This window comes from Gopherus flavomarginatus, chromosome 4 (assembly GCF_025201925.1).
Source record: "Gopherus flavomarginatus isolate rGopFla2 chromosome 4, rGopFla2.mat.asm, whole genome shotgun sequence".
NCBI lineage: Eukaryota > Metazoa > Chordata > Testudines > Testudinidae > Gopherus > Gopherus flavomarginatus.
Window position 1 is genome coordinate 82,753,822 of NC_066620.1, and position 17,784 is coordinate 82,771,605.

Here is a 17,784-nt window from a genome sequence, read left to right on the forward strand (position 1 = left end):
GGGACGCCTCAGGGCAGATAGGGGGAGCTGCAGCGGGGGGGGGCCTCAGGGCAGGGTTAAGAGGGGAGCCGCAAGATGGAAGTTTCGCCTAGGGTGCAAAACATCCTTGTACCGACCCTGGTTACAGCAAGGTATGAAAGTTCTCTGAGTCTCAGTTTACTGCAGACACAGATTATTCAGGGCAGTGGTTCCCAAATAGTCTGTGAAACATTGGTGGCACATAGAGCATTTGTTGGTGAACTGTGGAAAGCTGGCATGTGACATGACGCTGGCTTCTCCTCCTTGTTCCCAGAAATGAAAGAACACTTTCTTAAAAATGGAGGGTCCAACTGATACCACTCAGAGTGAGTGAGGGTAATTTATGTTGTGAAGGATCCCACTGATTTCAGCAGAGCTGTTCATAGAGTAAGGTACTACTCATTGTGAGTAAGGCTGGCAGAATCTGATCATCAGTGATTAAAACAGACATATTTTGATGAATATGGGATGCTCAGTAATGCATAATGGTTTGTATCCCCAAATGTGGTTTAGGTACTTCCCCACAGAAATACAGTCACATCTATGATTGCAAGCCATGAAGGATGAATGGGTCTGATTGATGAAAAGTGGAGCAACCATCACAGGGACAGTCTCCTAGATGGCCTGGGAAGCCCACTGGGAAAAACCAATATAAGTCAGAAGGAAGACTTCACACCTGGGCCCTGTAACAAAGACATCATAGAGCAATATGGTAATAGGGCTGACACATGCACAGGGAAGGTGAGAATTTAGATACAATCCCTGAGAGAGTTTCTGGGAGACAGAGACTAGGCTGCATCCCAAGAGCTCCTTGGCTTCCTAAAATAATTGAAGCTAGTTCTGTTCTAGTAACTTAAGAGGAAACCCTACCTAACTTAGGTTGTAGCTAAATGTAAGATTAGATGAGATTCAATATGCTTGCCGGGTGTTTGTTGTTTTACGTGTTTTCTCTAACATTTTGTTCCAAGGGCTAAACAACAATGCTTGGTTTTAAGCTGGCTGTTAGTCAATACATTAATAGTCACAGGTTCCCAAACTGAGGAAATATAGATGCCCCAAAGCCAGTCAGACCCACAGTGTAATTAGGACCTGATATACAAAGAGTACTTATAGCTAGGTCTCGGTTTAAGAATGGAAGCATAATGTGATTTCATCCCAAGCCCGGTAAAGGCAAGAGGTCCAAGATCTGAGGTGGGTGCTCTCAGAGGCAGCAGAGGGACAGCTAGTCCTGAAACAATGACACAGACTATGAGCAAGAACAGATTGTTCCGTAGTCTCTGACTTACTGGTTTCTCTCTAGGTACCAGTGACTAAGTTGAATTCTCTGCAGAACTACATGATAAACATAATGAGAAAAATTGGATTGTGCTTATGTCAGATAGCGGAGCTAGATCAGAAGGGACAAAACCTTCATTTTACTGCATTCATTTTATCTTATAGTGTAATTAGAAAATTTAATTTCCTTCTTATGATTGCAAAGCTTATTGTAATACATTTTGCAAGTCCCAGATTTGGACCTTAGCGTCCAAAATATGGGGGTTAGCATGAAAAACCTCCAAGCTTAGTTACCAGCTTGGACCTGGTACTGCTGCCACCACCCAAAAAATTAGAGTGTTTTGGGGCACTCTGGTCCCCCCGAAAACCTTCCCTGGGGACCCCAAGACCCAAACCCTTGAGTCTCACAATAAAGGGAAATAAATCTTTTCCCTTCCCCCCTCCAGGTGCTCCTGGAGAGATACACAGAAGCAACCTCCGTGAATCTAAGCAGAGGGAGTCCACCCTCTCTAATTCCAGTCCTGGAACAAAAAGCACTTCCCTCTTTACCCAGAGGGAATGCAAAGTCAGGCTAGTAAATCTAACACCCACAGATTTCCCTCTGACTTCTTCCTCCCACCAATTCCCTGGTGAGTACAGACTCAATTTCCCTGAAGTTCCTCACTAAAGAAAAACTCCAACAGGTCTTAAAAGAAAGCTTTATATAAAAAAGAAAGAAAAATACATACAAATGGTCTCTCTGTATTAAGGTGACAAATACAGGGTCAATTGCTTAAAAGAAATATTGAATAACAGCCTTATTCAAAAAGAATACAAATCAAAGCACTCCAGCAACTATAGACATGTAAATACAAAAAAAAACCATATAAATCCTATCTGATCTTTTGTACTCACAACTGGGAAACAGAAGATTAGAAAGCAGGAAATAGAAATCACTCCTCATCCGAGAGAGCATACAGGCAGAAGACAAAGAACTCAGACACAAACTTCCCTCCACCCAGAGTTGAAAAAACTCCTGTTTTCTGATTGGTCCTCTGGTCAGGTGCTTCAGGTTACTTTTTCAGGTGAAAGAGACATTAACCCTTAGCTATCTGTTTATGACACAGATGTAGATAGAGCCAGTGAAGAACCAGAGAACTGCATTTTCATGACCCTTGCTCGGTTACTCCAAATTCATGATGGCCAAGACCGAACTCAACCTTTTACTTCTCGCCTCTTACGTCCCTCTGCATTTAGGAAGTGACTAAACGCCATTGCTTTTTCTGCCACATTTTTTAAAGAAGCACTTTCATATCCATCTTGATGCCTATATCACTTGTCCATACCCTGATCTCTTCCTCTATGACTGCTGCAACCTCAATCCCCTCACCCTTCGGTCCACCCAAAATACTTTTGTCAAAATAACTTCTCAATTGCCACTTATGTCACATCCCACCTCCCTTTGACTCCTTCCACTTGCTCCAGACTACATTGCATGTGAAGTTCTTGTCCACCCCCTCCCCCTTTTTTTTTTTCCTAGTGAGAGAAGTATCTGTTACTGGGATGCTAGCATTTATTACAGAGCACGGCACAGTCTATTTTAGGGTTTTCTCTAGAGACAGAAACTCTGATTCAGCAAAGCACTTAAACATGTGTTTAACTTTGAGAACAGTTTTGAGGCGTTTTGGGACTTAAACACATGGTTAATTGCTTTGCTGAATCAGTGCCTGTGTGACTATCCTGCCAATGAGGCAAATGAGCATATGGAACTTCTAGAGCTTGCAGTTCAGATTTGAGAGGGACGACAAGTCACTCTTGGTCTTGCAAGTGGGTCTCTGCATCTCCTCTGCTTCTGTTAAATGCACAGATGTTCAACTTGTTACCATTTCCAAGATTAGACTTTCAAGGCATCACATTACTGTCATGGTATTCTATCCCCAATCTGAACCTCAGAGTCCAAAAAATGGGGTACCAGCATGAATTCCTCTAAGCTTAATAACCTGCTTAGATCTGATACACTGCCAGCACCCAAAAAATTTATAGTGTTTTGGGGCACTCTGGTCCCCCCAAAAACCTTCCCTGGGAACCCCAAGACCCAAATTCCTTGAGTCTTATAACAAAGGGGAATAAACCATTCCCCCCCCCTTCTCCTTTCTTCTCAGGTGTTCCCTCCCTGAGCTATCCTGGAGAGAGAGTCAGATTCAAGCTCCGTGAATCTAAAACAAAGGGATTCCACCCTTCTCCCCTCCCTTCTCCTTCCCTGTTAAGTACAGACTCAATTCCCTTGAGCCTCAACAAGGGGAAAAAATCAAACAGGTCTTAAAAAGCAAAACTTTTAATAAAAAGAAAGAAAAAAAGTAAAAGTTGTCTCTGTAATTTAGATGGTAAAAGTTACAGGGTCTTTCAGCTTATAGACACTAGAGAGAAGCCTCCCCCCAGCAAAATACAATTTAAAATACTTCCAGCAAACTACACATTTGCAAATACAGAAAACAATCAAAAGACTATAACCGCCTTTCCTACTTAACACTCACTATTCTGAATATATAAGAGACTGTAGCAAGGAGATTGGCAAGAAACCTGGCTGCACGTCTAGTCCCTTTCAGGACCCAGAGAGAACCAAGCAAAACCCAAAAGACACAAACAAAGGCTTCCTTCCACCGAGATTTGAAAGTATCTTGTTTTCTGATTGGTCCTCTGGTCAGGTGTTTTTGGTTCCCTGTTTGTTAACCCTTTACAGGTAAAAGAGACATTAACCCTTAACTATCTGTTTATGACAATTACTGATCCTCAACCTACAACTGACCATGTCTCCTACTGTTCTCTGTTCCAGTGATGTCAGCTGCCTTCATTTGTTTCGCCTGCTTGGAAACCCCCAGGCCTCTTTTCATGTTGCCTGTCTGTGTATGATGCTCTCCCTTAAATCTGTTCACCAGGCCAAAGTTTCTTCATTCAAATCTCTCAAAAAATTCACTTCTTCAGTGTCTCCTATTGTATAGGGGAAGTGAGTTCATGCAACTAAGATATCTACTATCTGAACAAGAGGTGTAGAGTGCCTTATTTAAATAATCAGATTTTATTTCTGTAACCTTTGTCCTTCCTTTGTTATTGTCCCACTTTGTTTGATTTCTTGTCCTCTCTTGTTCTGTCACATCTGAATTAGTTTATATGCCCTTTTGGGTAGAGATCAGCTCTATGTATTTCTCTGAGGTGTGTAACAAAGGATAAGGTGCTCAAAAATTAATAAGTAAAAGGCAGATCTGCTAATATGCTTTACCTAATAGCAAAATGCTTTTGTTTAAAATCAATGTGTACAATAGCTAGGAACTATTTAGGATTAGAAAAATTAAAAAAAATGTCACCCACCTTAAGCTCTTGGATTGACTTCTCCCTCACAGAAAAACCAATTATTTTTATTCCTAGATCTGTAAAGTTCTCTGCAACATAAGCTCTTAGTAGATTGCTTAAAATCCAAGAGGGAAATCAAACTAACACATTCATTCAACTCCAACCATGACTCACTGGGTGAGCTTACAATATCTGAACTCTCTGGGATCCATGCAAAGACACTTTCTAAACATTTCACAAACTTAACCTAGTCAAAAAGGCAACTGTCAGTTTTGACAAAAACATAATTCCAGAGCCCAAACAGCAACAAAAACCAACAAGACTTCATTAGGTTGCTTTACTCCTTTATTACTAAAACCCATACCACAAATTATAGGCAATGTCTCTTTATATAGTGTGATGAGGCAAGGCCAGATGGCTACAGTAAAGTACTGAGAAACAGGTATGTTAGCCCCAGGCTAAACAAATCCCTAGTATCCTGGTAAGCAAATGGCAATTGCTCCAGGTTAATCAAGGCACCTGGGGCCAGTTAAGATCTTTCTAGAAGGCAGTGGAGATAGCTACTTTAATTAGAACACCTGCAGCCAATCAAGGCAGGCTAATCAGGGCACCTGGGTTTAAAAAGGAGCTCACTCCAGTCAGGCAGGGAGGAGCGTGTGTGAAGAGCTGGGAGCAAGAGGGCAAGGAGCTGAGAGTGAAGGAGTGTACTGCTGGAGGATTGAGGAGGACAAGCATTATCAGACACCAGGAGGAAGGTCCTGTGGTGAGGATAAAGAAGGTGTTTGGAGGAGGCCATGGGGAAGTAACCCAGGGAGTTGTAGTTGTCATGCAGCTGTTACAGGACGCACTATAGACAGCTGCGATCCACAGGGCCCTGGGCTGGAACCCGGAGTAGAGGGTGGGCCTGGGTTCCCCCCCAAACCTCTCAACTCCTGATCAGACCCAGGAGGAGCTGACCCAGATTGTGAGTTCCACAAGAGGGGAAGATCACTGAGGTGAGCAAATCCACCAATAAGCGCAGGACCCACCAAGGTAGAGGAGGAACTTTGTCACAACAGGCAATCTGAGATTTTTGTTTCCTCCTTGATTACTTTAAATTTAGCATCTTCAGGTTGCTATTGGTAATTAATTAGAATCCTTGAAATACAGGATTATGCTGCATAATAAACAAGAATAAAACATCCACAGTATTAAGCAATAATTACATTTTTCCTTATATCACTTAACCCAGATCAGGGGTTGGCAACTTGTGGCATGTGTGCCAAAGACAGCACGCTAGCAGATTTTTAGTGGCACTCTGCTGCCAGCCGGAGTCCCAGCCGCCGACCCCACTCAGCCCACTGCCTGCATGGATGAATGGAACCCTGGGTCAGCAGCGGGCTGAGCAGGGATGGCGGCCAGGTTCCCGGCTGGCAGGAGCCGTGGACGGAACCCCAGACAGTCAGCGGGCTGAGCCACTGCCGGTCTGGGGTTCCATCCGCCGGCCCCGTTCAGCCTGCTGACAGTCTGGGGTTCCGGCCGCTGGCCCCTTGCCAGCCGGGGTCCTGGCCACCAGCCCTGCTCAGCCTGCTGCTGGCCTAGGATACCACTCTGCTCACCTCACTATGCTATTATTTACTTTACATACAATAATAGTTTAGATATATAATAGACATATAGAGAAAGACCTTCTAATAACATTAAAATGTATTACTGTCAAGGGAAACCTTAAATTACAGTGGATAAATGAAGACTTGGCACCCCACTTCTGAAAGGATGCTGATCCCTGATCTAGATGGTCCCAACATTCCAGGACCCAACAAGGAAATTTTGACTCTTCAAACTGGAGGAAAAAAAAAAAAAAAAGAGAAAACTACATCTCTACCCCGATATAACGCTGTCCTCAGGAGCCAAAAAAATCTTACCGTGTTATAGGTGAAACTATGTTATATCGAACTTGCTTTGATCTGCCGGAGTGCACAGCTTTTCTGCATTATATCTGTATTCATGTTATATCGGGTCGTGTTATATCGGGGTAAAGGTGTATTCTTAGAAGAGAACCACAGGATCTTACTGAATATGGATCAATGTGCTAACTCTCAAAGATCAAGAGGGAATACTGATGGCGGTCTGCTGAATCACATCAGAGAACTGGATGAGTTATTGAAAAAAAGAAGATGTTGAAAAATTGGAAGAGGTGCAGAAGAGAGCCACAAAAAAGCCTTGAGGGCTGGAGAAAATGCTTGACAGTGAGAGATTTGAGAGTTCTAGCTGTTTAGTTCAGGGGTGGCCACCTGTGGCTCCGGAGCCATATGCAGCTCTTCAGAGGTTTATATGTGGCTCCTTGTACAGGCACCGACTCCAGGGCTGGAGCTACAGGTGCCAACTTTCCAATCTGCCAGGCAGTGCTCAACCCCTGGCTCTGCCACAGGCCCTGCCCCCACTCCACCCCTTCCCACCCTCTCTCCTGAGCCTGCCGTGACCTCGCTCCTCCTACTCCTCCTCCCACACCCCAAGACCCTTCTGCATACCATGAAACAGCTGATCGGGAAGTACGGGCAGGGAGGAGGGAGGCACTGATCAGTAGGGCTGCCGGTGGGTGGGAGGTGCTGGGAGTGTTGTGGGGGGAGCTGATTGGGGGGCTGCTGACGTATTACTGTGGCTCTTTAGCAAGGTACATTGGTAAATTCTGGCTCCATCTCAGGCTGGCCACCCTGGCTTAGTTCAAAGATTTAGAGGTGACTTCATTACAGTGGATAGTATCTTCACAGGGAGAAAATACCAGGTATTCAAGGTCTTTTTAATCTAAAAAAAAGAAAAGCACAACAAGGACCGATGGCTGGAAGCTGAAGCCAAACAAATTTTAATCAGAACTAAGACACAAATTTTTAACAGTGCAGTCGATTAATCATTGGAACAAAACTACCATGGGAGGTGGTTATGTGAAGACATGAAGCAATGGAGAATCCAAGACTGGATGCTTTTCTGGAAGATATGCTTTGGTCAGCAAATGAGTTATGGGGCTCAAACAGGGGTAATTGGATGGCATGGAATGAACTGTGATATGCAGGAGTTCAGACTAACGGTCCCTTCTGGATTTAAAAAACTGTGAGATTAAATTAGAATCCCCCCTAGCCCTGACCCCTGCCTTTTCTCTCTTCATCGTCATTTCCAGTCGTATAATTTTGTTTCCCTTTTTTTGTTTACATAAAGTCCAATGCTTCTGTGCCCTCAATGATTATTTAAAATCCAAAAAATTAAAAATTCTAAATGGGATATTCCAGCAAACTGTTAAAAATAAAACTGGTATTTGTCCATTAGTCACTTTTGACTACTGAATAGGACTGTAGCTAGAAAACTGCATAGAGGTTGCTAGAGGAACATTAAGAGGAGGAAGGAGTTAATTGAATGAAAGGTCTGCTTCAGGTGAAACTCAGGCTAAATAAGGGTTCTTTTAGGTTGGCTTTTTTAGTCAATTTAGAGAAGATTCCTGTGGAATGCAGTAAGGATGAAACCAAAACTTTCTATAGAAATTATTACTAGAAATCTACTGAAATGTCTATAATGTTCTTGAACCATTCTGCAGTATTACTGAATTATATTCCTGCCATAGATTTCTATAGAAACAGTATTCATCATTCTTTTCTACAATGATTAGAGTAGTTAATGTTCTCTGTTGCTATGTAGGAAAGCAAAGTCAATGCATCTGAAGAAGTGGGTTTTTTACCCACGAAAGCTTATGCCCAAATAAATGTTAGTTTTTAAGGTGCCACCAGACTCCTTTTTGTTAAAGTTGAAGTAGTGAGTTTTACATTTGGAACTAAAAAACCTCCATTCGAGGTTACTGCAAAGGACAGTTCTACAATTCAGTTGGAAAAAAATACAACTGGGATGACTAAAGACGCTGAGGCTGTCCCTGGACTATTCCTAGAAGATGTGTTTATTCTGTCAAGAATACAGTAACATCGCATTTCCAGAAAGAAAGGAGAAATTGTTCCTCTAAAAGCAGGATATGCTCTCATTTCTAAATGAAGCCACATGTACATTCAGAAATACCAGTATGTATGTCATTTCTGTAAATTGTCTAACTATATATCCTACATGAGAGAGGTTTTGACAGTCACTCTTCCTGTTTGCAGCTGCATTCATAGAGATGTTTAGGAACGTGTATTGTCGTGTCAACATGATATATGGACTCCTTGAATTTCCAGAAATGTTTTGACATGTTTTTCCACAGTGACTTGACATGATGAAGCCATAAAACACAACCCCCTAAATAGCATAAAGATTTTCCTTCCCCTTTTAAAAAATATAATTTTGGAGTTAATCTCTGTCTGGCACCCATCATATTGTTTTATGCACCAGCAGGTTCACTGCTTTAAATATTTGTACTGTGCTTTAAAAAGAATCCAAGGGTGGCTCCCAGAGATGAGAACTATTGCCTTTCCCCACTGATCTCAGGATATCTGCAGGGTAGAAAGGCCATGCTGATTGCTCAATATGGGCCTCTCCTATAAAGAGCTGCATAACCTCAGCAGCAACTGCTTTCAGTAGGAACTGAAGACACCTAGCACCTCAGAGGATCTGACCTTCTGGGGAAGCAAAAATTGCTTCTTCCTTGTTCTTTGCAAACACCACACCCCTGAAGCAGCACGTTTTGCCATTGGAGATCAGCTTTCTACCGAGGAAGGCATGATTTAGCCCAAGATTAGTTTAAATTTTCCTTTCAATTATTTGAACAACACACACAAGATACATTTTTGCCTCTACACAATCTCTTTAAATGCCACTATGAGCTCTCTGTAGCAAGGACTGTCTTTATTTAATGGGTATACACCATAGTTCCCCATTTGGGGCCACTGGACATTACCACAATAAAAGAATAAATCCCTGTATCCAATACTTTTCCATTATAAGAGTATATATTTATGCATAAAACCTAAAAACAAAATGGAAAACAGAAAAGACACTTGAGAATCATGCCTGGCTTACCAAAACTCCTTCCCCAAATATTTATGGCTTTGTGGTCCATCCCCGCCTGAGTACGCAACATAAGGAGACCATGTTTCTTTATAAACTTCAAAAGTAGATGGGCTATTTTAAAGTATCCACTTTGCAACATAGATTTGTTTTTTTCCCCCACTGTTGAATTAGTATTTTTTAATAATGTTAGATTAATATTAATAGCAGTCTATTTTATCACCCATTGTCCTAACTCAAGTCCTCACTCCAACCCCAACTCCAGATAGAGATAGAAGGCCTTCCTATAAGACAATCTCTCAGTTAGAAGGGTTTCTGTCAGTATTTCAGAATGAGAGGTAAAAATTTCCTAAGATCCAATGAGATTTAGGACCCTAAGTAATTTAAGCACTTTTGAAAATTTTACGTGAATGTTCAGAACTTGAAATACAAAAAACTCATTGGCTTATTAGTCCTGCCACGAGTGCAGGGTACTGGACTAGATGACCTCTCGAGGTCTCTTCCAGTCTATTACTCTGTGAATGGCAAATAATCCAGATCTTAACTTGGAGAATTTTAAAGATTTGGAGAGCCATGGAAGACATCTAGTTGGTCAGCTATTCAGTGAAGAAACTTAAATAATTATTTAGCGATGAAAACTAACTTTAACTGGCCCACTTTCTTCCAGTACAAGCACTTTCAAGTAAGGCATTTTGTGTCTCAACTGTCTAGGAAAAGTTGTTTTATATGGAAAGCTAACTTTAATAGAAATGACCATGACTGATCAATTAAGAATAAAAAATTATATATTGGAGAAGTCATGAGAGGAGATTTTATACATATATGATGGACATATCCAGTTATTAGAGTGTATAGGGATGCAATTTATAACCAAATATTGCATGTTGTTGGATATTTATTACCAAATGATCCTTTGTTAATCCTCTCATCCGCTAGCAGCCACTCGACTAGCCTCTCATCGTAAAAAATAAGTAGTCCAACTCCAGAGGAATGGTTCAAAAATATGGAAACATTAACTCACCAACTACATACCTAGCAAGTAGACAGAGGACAGATAGATACTCAATTCTTGGACAAAGTACACTCACCTGCAAAAAACCCAGCATGTTTGTCCCATCTTTTTGGAATATTTACATTTGATAGACATATCTGTTAAATATGTGTAAGCAAAGATTTCACTCCATTTAATAAAGTCATCAGAAGCTGCATGTTATGGGTAGTGTAAAGATGCTCGTTTTGTTACATGGTAGCACCTTGTTAAATAGAGAGCTCTGATGATTTTAAAGAGACGTTATACAGTAACAAACAAAGGATCACTGGTGTAATGGTTATTGTTTGGGTCTCTGATATTAACATATCAAGGATTTGTAAATCTTTTCAAAACTTTCTAAATAGTTTAAAAAAAAAAAAAACAAAAACAAAACTGCACTCACTTAAAAGCTCCGAGAGACAGACCAATCTAGCTTGTCTTCTTGTTCCCTTTTATGCCAGCACTTACTATGTTATTTGACTACAGGCACATACCATCAAATACAGACTATAATATAGAGTTGTTTTGAGAGGCTTTGCTATGTTCCAAAACTTTGGAGTTCAAAGCTCCATTGTCTCTTAGGTTTATAAAACAAGCTGAAGAGTTACATTCTTCACAAGTATTTTTACTTAGTTAAAATAAAAGCTGTAAAATTGTACAGCTCCTTGGACACATGTATAGTGCCTTTCATGACAAAGTGTGTACTTTATTATTCTATATACGAAGAACGTTGCTGTGGCATATTTTACAGTCCAGTACAAGAATAAATTGGCAAAGTGGAGTGAGAACTTCACAATGACTGCCGATAAGATGTTCATACAGATATAGATAGAAAGCTGTAGGATGTTGACAAAACCCATGGAGATATTAGCTACTTTATAAGCGTGATATTTGCAATTAATGGTATTGGATCAGTTACAGCTCCAAATACATGCCTTCCATGCAAAATGCCAAAATCTGTTTGGGGGCTGGGAACAAATGTAGTGCTCCTCAAATGGGTACGTCAGCTGCTGTGATGCACTGAACCCATCACCATATGATAAGAACCTAGATAGGTGCTCTTAATAAATATTAGTATTTTCATTCTATCCTCAGCTCTTTGCATTTGTACCTCTGAACAAATTTCTAATGGATCAATATGAACTAATCTCTGGGATGTGTGGCTGGAATGAACCCTGGGTTGTTCAGAGTGTTGCACAAACTAGATGTGGGATATTTAGTAACATGCAGACTAATTTTGAAGGACAGTCTCACTTTTCATGGCTCACTCTGTCTTGAGACTCCCATAGTAAAAATCTGGGTCAAATTAACACTTTGGAAATAACTATCAAGTGCTTTTCAAGCATTAAAGTGTCCTGACCCAGAGTCTATTGGAGACAACAGGAGCCTGGCTTTGGGTCAGGCCTTATCTAAATTAATCCCCACAAATCCCTAGGGAGGCAGGAAAGATCAATCCATTTTATAGATATGGAAAGTATAGCACAAAGAAGTTAAAGCTATGCAGCAAGTCAGTTCCATAGGATTAGGATGGCTCTGGAGTTACTAACTCACAGCAATACATGCAGTACACGGGACTGCACTGCCTCTGAATAAGTAGTATTATTATTTGAAGAGAACTCCTTTTCCTCCCCCAACAGGGACTTTGCATAGACCGAAAAAACAATCCTTTATTCAACCTGCATTATCTGAGTAGTATGAAGCTAAAGAGCTATGACAGTCTCAGTCATACACGAAAGGAAGGGACAGATGTCACATTTTCAAGGAGTACATTATGTAATTTGCTTAAGTTATTTCCTGTTTGTGTAAGCACCAGAGCAGTTGGGTACTGTAGCGAGGCGGTGTGGCTCCCCTCCCCCTCAGGGAGAGTCGAGCCCCGTCAGTCATCCACGGGGGCGAGGCCGCTGAGCAGAAGTCCCGCCCCTCAGAGGGTCAGGCGGCGACCCGGAAGAATAAAAGCCGGGCTCCAGCCTTCAGTTGCAGGTCTGCCACCGGCAGGAGCAGATGTGTCCGCCTGACGCCCGTAACTGGGAGACTGCTCAAGCCAGAGGCCGAGACCAGGAGCTGCCAGAGCTGCCTCACCCCTACTACGACGAGGAGCCGCTGGAGCATTCTCGAGGCTGCTACGACGAGGAGCTGCTGGAGCTGCCTCGCCCCTACTACGGCCCCGAGGAGCCCCCAGACCAGGCTTGGCCCACATTCCCCGAAACATTACCGGACCTGCCACCCAGCCCGGACTGGGAGGAACCGATGATCCTGGACGTTCCTGGAACGGAGGCCCCGGACCAGGTAGGAGCTAAGAAGGGGGAGCTAAGAAGTAGCCCAGGGGCACCTGACTTCAGTCAGGCTGCAGAGCTAACTTTGCCAATGTCAGTGTGTTTCGGTCAGGACCCCCACTGACCACCGGTAGCGGAGACAGCTGCTACCAGGGCCCCGGGCTGGAATGCAGAGGAGTGGGTGGGCCTGCGTTCCCCCTGCCACCCGTATCCGGGTGGCAGACTCCCCCTCTCCCCAGCCAAAGGGCCAGAGCTGATTGTACTGTGTTTGGTGCCCTGCCCGAGCCAAGGGCTGGGTCCCTTTTGACTTTGCCACTGCTCTGCCCTGCTCCAAAGGGCCAGAGCTGATTGTAACTGCAGGGACAGACCTCCCCCGCGGCAGGACCGCGGGCCCGAGGAGCAGCCCTGGGGACGACAGTGAGGCCGGTGTGGCTCCCCTCCCCCTCGGGGAGGGTCGAGCCCTGGCGGAACCCCTCACAGGTACTCAGACTATATCATTGATTTTCCGTAGTTTTTATGGCTCTTTAACATATTTTAATTAATAAGGGATGTAACAATCTTTTTACCTTTTCAAGAGCATTTATTAACACAAACCTAGCCGTCTGGCAAACTTCAGCCAAAAGCACACTTATAATACTTGGCCACAATTTCTTGCTTAATAAGAGACTATCATGAAGCAGCAGCAACAGAGTTTAGAGGCACAGTAAATCCACCAAGCAGAAGGCCAAATGTGTGAAGTGTTGGCCTTGCATATCCTAGACAGTCACTGTAGATTTTGTTTCTTGGTCAGGCAGGGATTTAATTCATTCTTGGGCAATTGATGTGGCAGTGACAGTTCAGTACTGGAACTGGGAAATTTGGCTTCAGGCCTAATTATACTCAGAAAACATTAAAAGAGCATTAGGATGGCAAAGTCAAGCAGTCCAAAGTTAGGAATACCAGAATGAATATTGCCCATGCAACCCTAATTCAGCCCAACTGTGTGACTATATTCTGGACCAGTCTTTTGCTACATCATCACATACTATTTTTTCCACAGGACCCCTGCCTCATTCAGTGCACAGAATAGATGGGGCTAACTTAATGAGCAATTATTAAATATTTTGTTTTATTCTCGTTTGTTGTGTGGCAATAAACCTTAATTCATTGAATTTATTCAGCTTCTGCTCTGGTTGTAAGTATAGCATCTGAAGGCTTCATAAATATTAGTAGATTTATTTTCATAACAACCCTGCGAGATAAGGGGAACTGAGGCATGCAGATTAAAGATCTGAGGTACTCAAGGCCTGATTTTTGAGGGTACTTAGCATTTTATAGCACACCTCCCACAGACTTCAGATGCAACTGCAAATTCTCAGCACTTCTGTGAATCAGATCCCAGAGTCTCAAGCTGGGCACCCAGAAAATAAGGAACGGACACTGAGAGCTGGTCTTAACTATGGGGAGACTGACACTGCTGCAACTGATGCAGCAGGGATCGATTTAGTGGGTCTAGTGGGACCCACTAAATCGATGGCAGAGCACTCTCTGAGAAGAGTAAGGGAAGTGGACCGGAAAGCATCTCCTGTTGACCCTGCACAGTGAAGACACCAGAGTAATTCGACCCAAGTTACATCAACTCCAGCTATGTTATTCATGTAACTGGAGTAGCATAACTTGTGTTGACTCACTCCGATAGTGAAGACAAGCCCTTAGTGACCACCTGTGAAAAGTTTTGTTTGAGTAACTAGCCTACTGGCAAATAGGAACTCTGTGGAAGAGGTGGGGATGGAATCAAGTTCTCCAGGGCAGCAATCGACTGCCTTAACCATGAAATCATCCTTCCTGTTCCTACAGTCTTCGGTCTCATTCACTACACACCACCCAACTGCTGTAATGCATGAAGCAGAGGTCCTACAGATAGTATCCTTCATTACACAACCCTGATTCAACCCTAGAGCAGGCCATCTTGTGCACTTAATGAGGAAGGGGTCCTGCGAAAAATATAGTATGAGATCATGTACATTAAAGACTATCATAACATATGGGCACAATGGGGCTGAATTGAGAGAAGCATTGCGAGCACAGGAGAGAAAGTCTCCCTGTTCTCAGCTCTGGTGCTGCAGCAGTAATGGAAGGGAAAGTCCAGTTCAGCCCCTGCAGCCCTGGGATGGAACACACTCAGCATACATGGAATCTTTGGAGAATTTAGCTGCCAAACTCTAACAAATCTCTAGTGAGCATGTGCAAACCAATTTTTTTAAAAGAAGATTTTATAACTTGGCCAAATTGGGCCATTTTTCATGGGAACACAAAAGGCACATCCTTCATAAAAGCCACTCCCCGACCAAATTTCAAACCCTTGCTCCATCGCATGGGGGCATTAGAAGCTTCTCAGTGAAATAGTGGTTAGAATTTTTTTAATTGATGAAAATATTTTTTCCTGAACCTTATTGCAATGTTGGGAATTAACTTTAATTAGGTTAGCATCCCAGACAGGAAGCCTGTGGGAGGTGCACAGCAGAAGCCCATTGTCTGAATGCATAGGCAGTTGGGAACTGTGTCACTTAATACAGAAGATCTCTTTCAAGCCCCTTAGGCCCAGAGTGATTACTGAACACCCACAAACATTCTCTGAAATGGATGAACTATTCTGGCTGAAACTTTCCAAAAAAAGATTCAGCCTGAGGCAGATATTCAGCATCAACAATCTCAGCCTGAACAGTTAAAGTTTGGCAAAAAAAATTTAAGCAACTGAAAGCAAGATATCATGATGACATGTGTCCAGCAACTTATCTACAGGTGGTACTACCACCTCATCCTGTAACAATATCTGAAGTGATCTTCAGTAGATCTTTGCTTCCATTTGCTGAGGAGTTACCAAAATGCCTGATGCAGAAGATTCATAACAATAGGCTCTCAAAACACCAGAACAAACACTTCATCCTCACCGCCCCTCTGAAGCAGGTAGGTATTATAAAGAGAGAACATAGATGTTGGAAGATGTGTCCTCTGATAGAGGAATCCTATTGGCCATTGCAGGATTCCATGGCAGAGGTCTAGAAGACATGCTGTCGTACACTTTGCTGATGGTTTAAGTAGGAGCATTTTGCATCCTTGGAATAGCAGACTGGTCCACACTCTGTTAGCCAGAGCATCTTCAGTGACACAGTATGTGTGCTGGTCCCTTTCCCTAGTATGCTTTGTACTAAAGAGAGGAATTACCCTCCTCCTTATCAAGTTAGGACTCAGAGGAAGAATGAGGCTCTCTGTGACTTCATCCTTCTCCATGCCCCCAATACATTAGATGGTATATCAAAGCATTTTGCCCAAAGTCTCCCAGTGAGTCAGCAGCATAGATAAGAGAACATGGGAGCAGAACCAGGCAGTTTTTCGTATTTGGAAAGTTCAAATATTAAAATAGGGGGGAAATGTTTGCAATTTTTCTGAAATCCTCAAGCAACCTGGATCCCTCTCTTCCCCGTCATGCATAGCCCCTGTCCCTGATAGCTGCACCCAGGCAGGTAGCAGGCCGCAGGCCGCCACAGCCTCCTAGCCAGGCTCTCTCAGGCAGAAGTGGCTCTGTCTCACTCCCTGGCAGTTTGGCAGAGTGGCCAAACGTGCTGGGGTAAAGCGCAGGGAGAGAAGAACAGAACCTCTCTTCCTGCCTGCCAGGCCAATTTGGGGTGGAGGGGGGCACTTGTATCCTCCATGCATCCCCTATGCATCACGTTTGCAAAGGCACCCCTTCTCGCTCACTCACTCTGTTCATCAATTCACTGTACCAGAAGGAACAAAGGAAGTAGACATTGTACAGAGGAAGAGGCCCTGGCCTAAGAAGTTTGGCTGGTAAAACAGTTGAGAACATGTGGTGAGAAAAAATTAACAGTTTAGATTAAAAAAAATGCACAACTAATGGCTAACTTATTTTTCTTGTAACCATGTCTGATTTCTGTGCCTTATTACTTATATTCACTTAAAATCTCTCTCTCTTTGTCTTTAATAAGCTTGTTTTATTGTTTTATCTAAACCAGTGTGTTTGATTTAAGTATTTGGGAACCTCCACCTGGGATAACAGAATTTATGCATATCATTTCTAATAATAAAATGACAGACTTTATGAGAGATTCTGTTGTCCAAGAGAGGGCTGAACAGTACAAGACATACATTTGTGGGGGTAAATCTGGGAGTGTGTTGGGGTCACCCTGTAGTGTAATTCAGGCTAGCAGCTTGCAGTCACACACAGACATAACGGAGTGACTTACATGCTGGAGGCTGTTTGTTAGCAGCTCAGGAGCAGAGGCAACAATAGCAAAGCAATGTACAGGGCATCCTGGGTTCAAGGGCAGGATGACACAGCTACTCACTAGTCTAGATTGTACCCTGGGTGTCACAGTGACAATTTGTTTAGTTATCTAGCCGGTCTAATAATCTATGGCTCTGATTTAGGAAAGCGCATGCACATGCTTAAATGCAATCCTAAATATAGATGGACTTAAACATGCTTAAGTTCTACTGTGACTAGGGATGCTTTCCTACATCAGGGACCTGTAGTTTGGATTTTAAATGCTTTAGCCAGCTAATTTTAAAGAAGTCAAAAACACCAAGTTTATGTGTTTAAGCATTCTAATGCCAGCTTCAAAACTATGGATTTCAATTTTAATTATATTGATGTGAACAACAAGCCAAACAAGTTTGGAGAAGCTGGAATGGCTGCCAAACATTTCACTTTGTCTACTTGGCCAGTAAGTGACAGTCACAATTACAATCTGAACCAGCCTGGGAACAGCAGCAGTAGCAGCTGAGAAATCACCATCCATATTCTCTCATTGCTTTCCAATGTTAGTAACGAGGTTTACATCTCAATTCCATTAGAAAAAAATATATCAAATGAATGCTAACATCGCAAAGTCAAATGCTTAA

At 42.7% G+C, this 17,784-nt stretch overlaps 1 long non-coding RNA gene across 1 annotated transcript in view; it reads left to right on the forward strand.

The window, feature by feature from the left end:
• The window catches only part of LOC127049011 (uncharacterized), a 51,236-nt gene extending 42,724 nt beyond the window's left edge, over nucleotides 1–8,512 (forward strand). Inside the window, exons 3-4 of the long non-coding RNA XR_007773846.1 lie at nucleotides 532–673; nucleotides 7,375–8,512. This is a non-coding gene — a long non-coding RNA (uncharacterized LOC127049011). The remainder of the gene's footprint in view (nucleotides 1–531; nucleotides 674–7,374) is intronic.
• The last annotated feature ends 9,272 nt before the right edge of the window (nucleotides 8,513–17,784 follow it).